The sequence below is a fragment of the Glycine max genome, chromosome 3, assembly GCF_000004515.6.
Source record: "Glycine max cultivar Williams 82 chromosome 3, Glycine_max_v4.0, whole genome shotgun sequence".
Classification (NCBI taxonomy): domain Eukaryota; kingdom Viridiplantae; phylum Streptophyta; class Magnoliopsida; order Fabales; family Fabaceae; genus Glycine; species Glycine max.
The window spans coordinates 18477824-18485429 of NC_016090.4; positions in this window are offsets into that span (position 1 = coordinate 18477824).

The following is a 7606-nucleotide window of genomic DNA, read 5'->3' on the forward strand; positions in this document are numbered from 1 at the left end:
TCCAATAAGGAATTTTGATTGATCTTTATGTACAAGCTATCTCTTTTAGAGAGATCTCTTGTTGTAGAGGATTCCTGAACACAAGGGAAGGGTTGTCCCTGTGTGCATTGTTAATCCGAAAAGAGAGAGTGAAAGTTTAATTAGGGCATAGTCTTTGTATCTTAATTCAATCCCCTCTTTTTCTTAAGGTAACTGAGGCCATTTGTCCAACATCCTATTCTTGATAACTTACTTCTCTCTAAAAAGACAAACTTTCCGGAATGAGGTCATATGAACGTCAGGAAAACACAGTCAATCAAATGTTTTCTTTTTCCTTTTCTTTTTAAACCCCTTTTTTTTTATTTTGAAACTTATTTGTTTTGAACTTTACTCGTTGTTTTACGGCACCCCCACCAACGTGCAAGACGAGTAATCTCTGATTGAACGGTCTTGGAAGTCCAAACTCAAGAGCACAGGTCACTTGAGCAAACAGACCAATGGCTTGCACTTGAAAATTATGATGAGTCATTAAGGACATCTAACAACAGCTTTCAAAATTGCCCCATGTGTGGCATCTCTTGTCAATGTCGGTATTTACACGCGATTCTCCTCAAATTTCAGCCAGTCCGCATCAATTAGACCTTGCACCTTACGCTTCAGAGCCCTACAATGCTCAATGGAACGCCCCGGGGCTTCTCCGTGACAAGCACACGTTGCGTTCGAGTCGTATTCTCGAAGAAATGGAGGTTGATGAACCTTGGCTAGGGTTATGGCTACCATTGAATTATCTAGTAGATATGGGAGCAAGTCAGCATAGGACACTGGAATTGGGGTGAATTCTAAGGCTTTCTCGCTGCAAAATTCATTTCTTGGTTGGTGTTTTGGTTTACACTAAATGTGGTGTTTGTCATTGGAAGTGCGGTAGGTAGGCTTTGTGGTTGATTTTAGGGATGGCCTTTGTGGATAACTGGGCGGTGGGTAAGGAGAAGGTTTGTTATTGGCTGAGTAATGACATTGTTGGGTTGGTGGGAAACTTGGTCGTATAAGAATTGCAGTCACAACATAGGTTTCTCCCTTCTTCTCATCCTCTTCACTTGCCCTAGTTTTTTGGCATTTATCAAAGTATGATAATCAGATTTGTCTCTTTTTAGACTCACTTTGATCCTTTCGTCAGTGAAGACCATATCATCAAAGCTTGAAGGTGTGTAGTCCACCATCTTTTCATAGTAGAATACTGGTAATGAGTCTACTATCATTATCATTTTTTCTCCGTCATTGAGGTGCCACTTGAGCTGCCAGGTCTCTCCACCTTTGGGCGTATTCTTTGAAAGATTCGTGCCCACTTTTTTGCACATATTTTGTAGTTGCATCCTATCCGAAGCCATTATACCGACACTGCCTAACGAAGGCAACCATTAGGTCCTCCCAGGAATGGACTCAGGAAGGTTCCAAGTTAGTGTACCAGGTAGCAACTACCCCAGCAAGACTTTCTTGGAAGGAATGTATCAAAAATTCCTCATCTTTTGCGTATGCCCCCATCTTCCGACAATACATCTTTAGATGGTTCTTGGGGCAAGTAATCCCCTTGTACTTGTCAAAGTCCAGCACCTTGAACTTTGGGAGGGGTGATGATATTGGGTTCTAGGAACAACTCTTTTAGGTTAGCAAAGGCATAATCTTCACCTCCTTCAATGGCCCTGAGCCTTTCCTCTAAATGATCCATCTTTTCCATTTCTGCCATAGCACGAGGATTTTTACTTGTTGTGGAATGCAAGAGGTGTAGCTGGGGGTGATACTGAGGGCCTTCCGAAGTGTTTTCAAGGGGTATACCACCAACTGCTTGCTCTTCAGTGGCATATCTGAGCCAAGGCTCAAAGTCGGCTAGATTGTGATGGGGAATTTCATGTGTCTCCCCCACGGTTTAAGAGACATGTGCATGATCAATTTGGGGTTTTTGGCTCTCAATGGGTATAGGAGTGGAGTTGTTGACATTCTTATTGGGAGTGTACGCCACATTGGGTGGCGTATAGTTGAGAGGCAAACCATATGGCGGGAAGGCGTGCTCGTTTTGAATTTGCACATCATGGGGGCCGCCCGTACTTCCCAAATCTTTGCCTACCATATCTGAGGTTGGATGATTCATTTGGTTGATGCCGGATGGGGACGTCGGGTTCACCTTAGCAACAACGCTGGTAGCGGCAATTGCAACTGCATTGGCCTCCATTATCTTCTTCACGCTCATCGTGGCCTCCATCATTGCGGCCATTTGCTCTTTCATGGCCTCCATGTCGGCCTCCATCTACTCTTGTACCTCCTCCTCTTTACCCATTACTCTAGCTCTAGCACGGGTTCGGTAAGGGCACCGTAAAACATGTTTTTTTTCTTTTTTATAACAATGATTAGGTTCTCTTTTTCTTTTCAAGGAAAGAATGCAATGAGCAATGCAACCAATGAACAACATGGATGTATGCGAATGATGCACAATTGAAGTATTGCGAATTTTTACACAGGATATAGGGTTGAATCAATTTAGATTTTCAACATGGTCCATGACATCTCCGTCAAGGTGAAACTGGAAGTAACAGGGACATCGACAACCCTAAATGTGTTTGGCAGTAGACGAAGGAGCGATGTAACACGATCCATCTTTTGCCCCAATTTTTTGCAAGATGGTTACTTCCATACTTCAACTTGACTCGATGAACCTTTTCGTAAAAGCACGAGCTTGGTTCAACCCCATAACCCAGAGAATGGCAATTTGGATCGCCAATACTTCAACAACATTTCATAGGGATGAAAGACTCGAGAATACGCATGCTATGCATGGAAAATGTAATTATGAGATTGAGATGCCCGAAGAGACATCCTTTCTTAATTAACCACGCATTAGGTACCATGCTCAATCATTTTGTTTTGTTGTTTGTGTTTTTTTTTTTAGAAATGGGTTTATGATCCCAACATGGTTGGCTCATGGTACCTAACACATGCAACTAAGAATGCAGCGTGAATTTTCGCGCTTCCCTTTTTTTGTTTTTGTTTTTGTTTTGTAGAGGAAAATACAAGGATCATGTATGAGCAAACATGTAGAACAAAAAGTATGTTGAACGCATATGCATGATGATGCAATGACTCATGCAAAATGGGAATGTGATAACGGACAAATGCAGGAACGATATGTTCATTATGATGCTGAAGAGATGTTTATGCGGTGCATGATATGAATGCATTTACGGACACGAGAGCTCGGAAAATCATCTCTCCTTACTTGCGCATTTGGCGGCGTAGTGCCCCATGTGTGCAGTTAAGAAGACGATATGGATCTTCCGACTTTCCATGACAACAGACGAGACCCACATACAATGCATGTGTGACAGCATGATGCAGATGCGCAAAAGCGCAACAGGGGGATTTACATAGCATGGCAATATCCTCAAATAATCATACAACAAAGGCGTACATGACCTTTAGGCTACATGCATGACGACATGATGTAGACGCGCAAAAGCATAACACGGGGAGAAAACACAACAAAGGGGTAATTTACATATACGAGACCAAAAGATCCAACTTTAATGCTACGTTTTGGGCATGATGGCGCCTCAACGTAGTATTAAAAAGGTTACGTATTACTCTAAAGAAACCAAACATCACTAGCAAAACTATAAACTAGTACTATTTACCAAAAAATGCATGAGAACGAATGGCACGGAGCGTGTTTGCTCTTCGCCCCTATTTGGAAACCTATAGGACAATATCTAGGGGTCTCTAATAACTACTCCCCAACAATTCATAACTCACACGGCTGTTTTCTAGAGGTATCATCACTCAAGATAATAATATTGTGGTGGTATGGAATACCAGCGACAACACATTATAAAGAGAGAAAGCTCTAGACGAGGTTTCACTATTATCAAGCAAGTCGGAGACCTAGCATGATGATAGATTCACCTCCACTCCTTAAATTCCCATGAACCCGGGTATAGGGCCCCTTTTTTACTCAAACCCGTGGGTGCTTAGAACGCAGTGTAAAGAATGCGAAATAGACAACAGTTATTTACATTTTACACAGTTCAAAAAATGCACACACGAAGTTTCACAAATCCATAATTCCTTAAAATAGGCCTAACTCACAAAAATGGTCCCCAGTGGAGTCTCCAACTGTCGCAACGTGCCCTTTTGCGGGCGAGCGAGGGTGAGGCTCACGGGTGCGCTTTCCAAAGGAGGAAAGATGCGCAGAGTCGCCACCAACGTTTATTTGTGGAAAACGTCGGAAAAACCGAAGGAAACCGGTCAAAATGAAAATTCTAAGTTCGGGAGTTGTATTTACGCTTGAGGAAGGTATTAGCACCTCTCATGTTTGTCTCGAAGGACAACAGTCTATATTTAGAATTGTGGAATTTGTGTTATCTTAACTTTTATTTCTTTTTATTTTTTGACGTCGACAAAAGCGGGGCTTTTGCTCCTACGTACCCTCATTTGGAGAGGAAATCAGACCTATGTAGTTCTTTCTTATGCGTGAATCAAGTGATTCTTTTTACTTGAAAGGTGATCATTTTTAGACGTTGGACCTTAAAAATGATCCATTTTACTTGGTAAGAAACTGAAATGATAAACTTTCAAAACCCTATTTTTTGTGGACGAGCTTGACTAGGCGAGTTGATTTTAGCCTTAGTTTCACTTTAGTTATTAGTCAATTCAATTAAGAATGAGAAATTCCAAAGAGAAAACGTCCGATTGATTTTTCGCTTTACTTTACTAAAAGGTATTTTTTTATTATTATATTATTATTTTACCTCTTTTTTTTATTTCCAACGTGGTTATGGCACGACCGAACGGTCATAATTCATTTTAACCAAAATTACCGGATGATACAATTCAAACGATCGGTGGAAATTTATTTTATTTTTAGATTAAGCGAGAAATGACTTAAGTAAATGGCTTAAGCACGTCAAAAGGGGGTATAAAAAGTAAATGAAAACGAGAGTAAAAATACATGAAACAAAATGTGGACCACCACGGGTACATAGAGTGAATTGAAAAGCTTGGTTTGAGGTACTTACCCGTTGAAGACTGAAGAAAACGAAGAGCGAACGATGAATCTTTGAAGAACGGTCGAGAATCTTCGCGTAGTTACTCACGGAAACGTTACGGAAGCGCCTCGGCTTGGATTATCTTCACGGAAATAATTTTCCTTAGCAAATTCGAAAGAGAAAGAAGTGCCTAAGGGGCTGAACCCTTTTCTTCTTCACATCTTCCCCTATTTATAGCAAAATAGGGGAGAAGCTTGCCGCCCAGCTCGCCCAGGCGAGCAGGGTTGCTTCCTCCAGAAGCAACAGCCTTCTGGAGGAATCTTCTGGAGGGCCCAAGTGGGCTTGATTGCTATTTGCACCCACCTTTTTACTAAATGCACCCTCCTTTCTATTTTTTTGTAATTCTTTTTCCGTAACGTTACGAAACTTTACGAATTTCGTAACGATACTTATTTTCCTTCCACAAGGTTACGAATCCTTACGGGTGATGTATTTACTTTTTTTAGCTTTCGAAGAAGTTACGGAAACTCACGGATTGCGCAAAAACACCTCTTTTCGATTTCCGCCACATTACGGAATTTCACGAACCACGCAAGCCTGCTTCCTTTCGATTTCTGAGATGTCTCGGGACTTCATTCATTGCATGTCATCAAGTAATAATCTCCGGACGAAATTAGGGTATGACAACAAAATTAAAACATGTTGTTTCCCCTTGATTCACAAGCAAGTCTCTTATCCTAGGTTACGAGAATTTATCCTTAGTCAGTTCAACCACTTAATCCAACCCTAAATTAATTTACTAGGCGAAAATTAACATAAGGCTGTCATTATGTGATTAAGCAACACATATACCAATTAATCCCTCTCACATGTCCATTAAGCATGAGCGTAAATTAAGCACAGAGACAATTAATCAAGCATCAAGCATGTATGGATTAATAGCAACAAATACAGAGCAATTGGTGAAGAGGAAAAACTAATCAGAATTCAATAGTAATAACAAAACCTCAAAGAGAGTTGTGCTTGATCCTCAAGAGAAACAATGTTGGAGACTTAGCCTTCCATTAATCAGCAGAAACGAAAACGAATTCAAAGGCAGAAGCAGAAAACAAAATTCTATTCTATGTGAACAACGCGCGTGAACAGTAAAAACTGGAATTGCAAAACCCTAAAAAATTTTCTCTCCAAAAACAGTCTCCTTCTACTAAACCCTGGTGCTGTTATATATGTCCTCAGCCCCAAAGTTTACAATTTTGCTTTAAGTCCAAACCCAAGAATGAAATAAAGTAAAATTGGCCCAAATAAAGTAAAATTGGATAAAATAAAATTGTCTGCTCTCTTCAAGTCCAAGCCGGTTCAGCCCAATTCTGGATCCAAGCCTAATTGCTTATAATTCTCCTGAAATTAAATTTAAAACACAAAATTAGTCAAGTAGGCCCAAATGATAAAACTGCATAGTTAATTTGACAATTAAGGCTAATAAGTAATTAAAATGGTGACAAAAAGGGTTAAGAAATAGGAGAAAATAATGACACATCTGTCATCATGTTAACAATTTAATTTAAAATTAATGAACTGAACCAGTTAAGTTGAGTAATTGGATAAGATAATACCTTTTTCATGATTGGAATGTTTGATCTTCATCATTGGAATGAAATGAAAATCAGATTATCATCTTGATTTTAGTCCCTTTGAGTGATGTCCTCTTCACTCTCATAGTCTTTTGTTAGAAGGTTGATTTCCTCCTTTTTCAGATTCTTCGGATGAGTCGTTGTCATCCCAAGCAATGTAATCTTTCTTGGTCTTTCTTGTAGACAAAGGATGAAGCTGAATGTTTTGATGATGCCAAAGTTTCACATGCGTCTCAAAGTTTTATTCAAGACAAAGAAATTAAAGATATTCAAGATGGATGATCAAGACAGTCTCTAGAGTCTTAGAAAGGGTATATTAAATAGGAAGGGAATTCCAATTGAAGTAGCAAAAGGTTTGGCCAAGAAATTTAAGTTAAAAAGTTTTTTTCAACAAATTTACTCTCTGGTAATCGATTACCAGTGGCCAAAACTGATTTACAACAGCTATTAAAATTTCAATTCAAAATTTGCACTGTGTAATCGATTACACATATATGGTAATCGATTACCAGCAGTTTCTGAACGTTTTAATTCAAATTTTAAAGCTTGTAATCGATTACACACATACTATAATCGATTACCAAAGGAGTTTTTCAGAAAACATTCTCAACAGTCACATCTTTTTATCTGTTTCTTAAATGGCCATCAAAGGCTTGTATATATGTGACTTGAGACACAAATTTTGATAAGAGTTTTGAAGATCAAAAAGGTCTTATCCTCTTAACAAGCAAAATTGTTTTATCCTCTTAAAAATTCCTTGGCCAAAACACTTGTGATTCAATAAGGAATTATTTGAGTGCTCAAATTGTTCAATCTATCTCTTTCAAGAGAGATTTCTTCTTCTCTTCTTCTTTATTCTGAAAAGGGATTAAGAGACCCAGGGTCTCTTGTTGTGAAAGAATTCTAAACACAAAGGAAGGATTGTCTTTGTGTGTTTAGAACTTGTAAAAGGAATTTACAAGATAG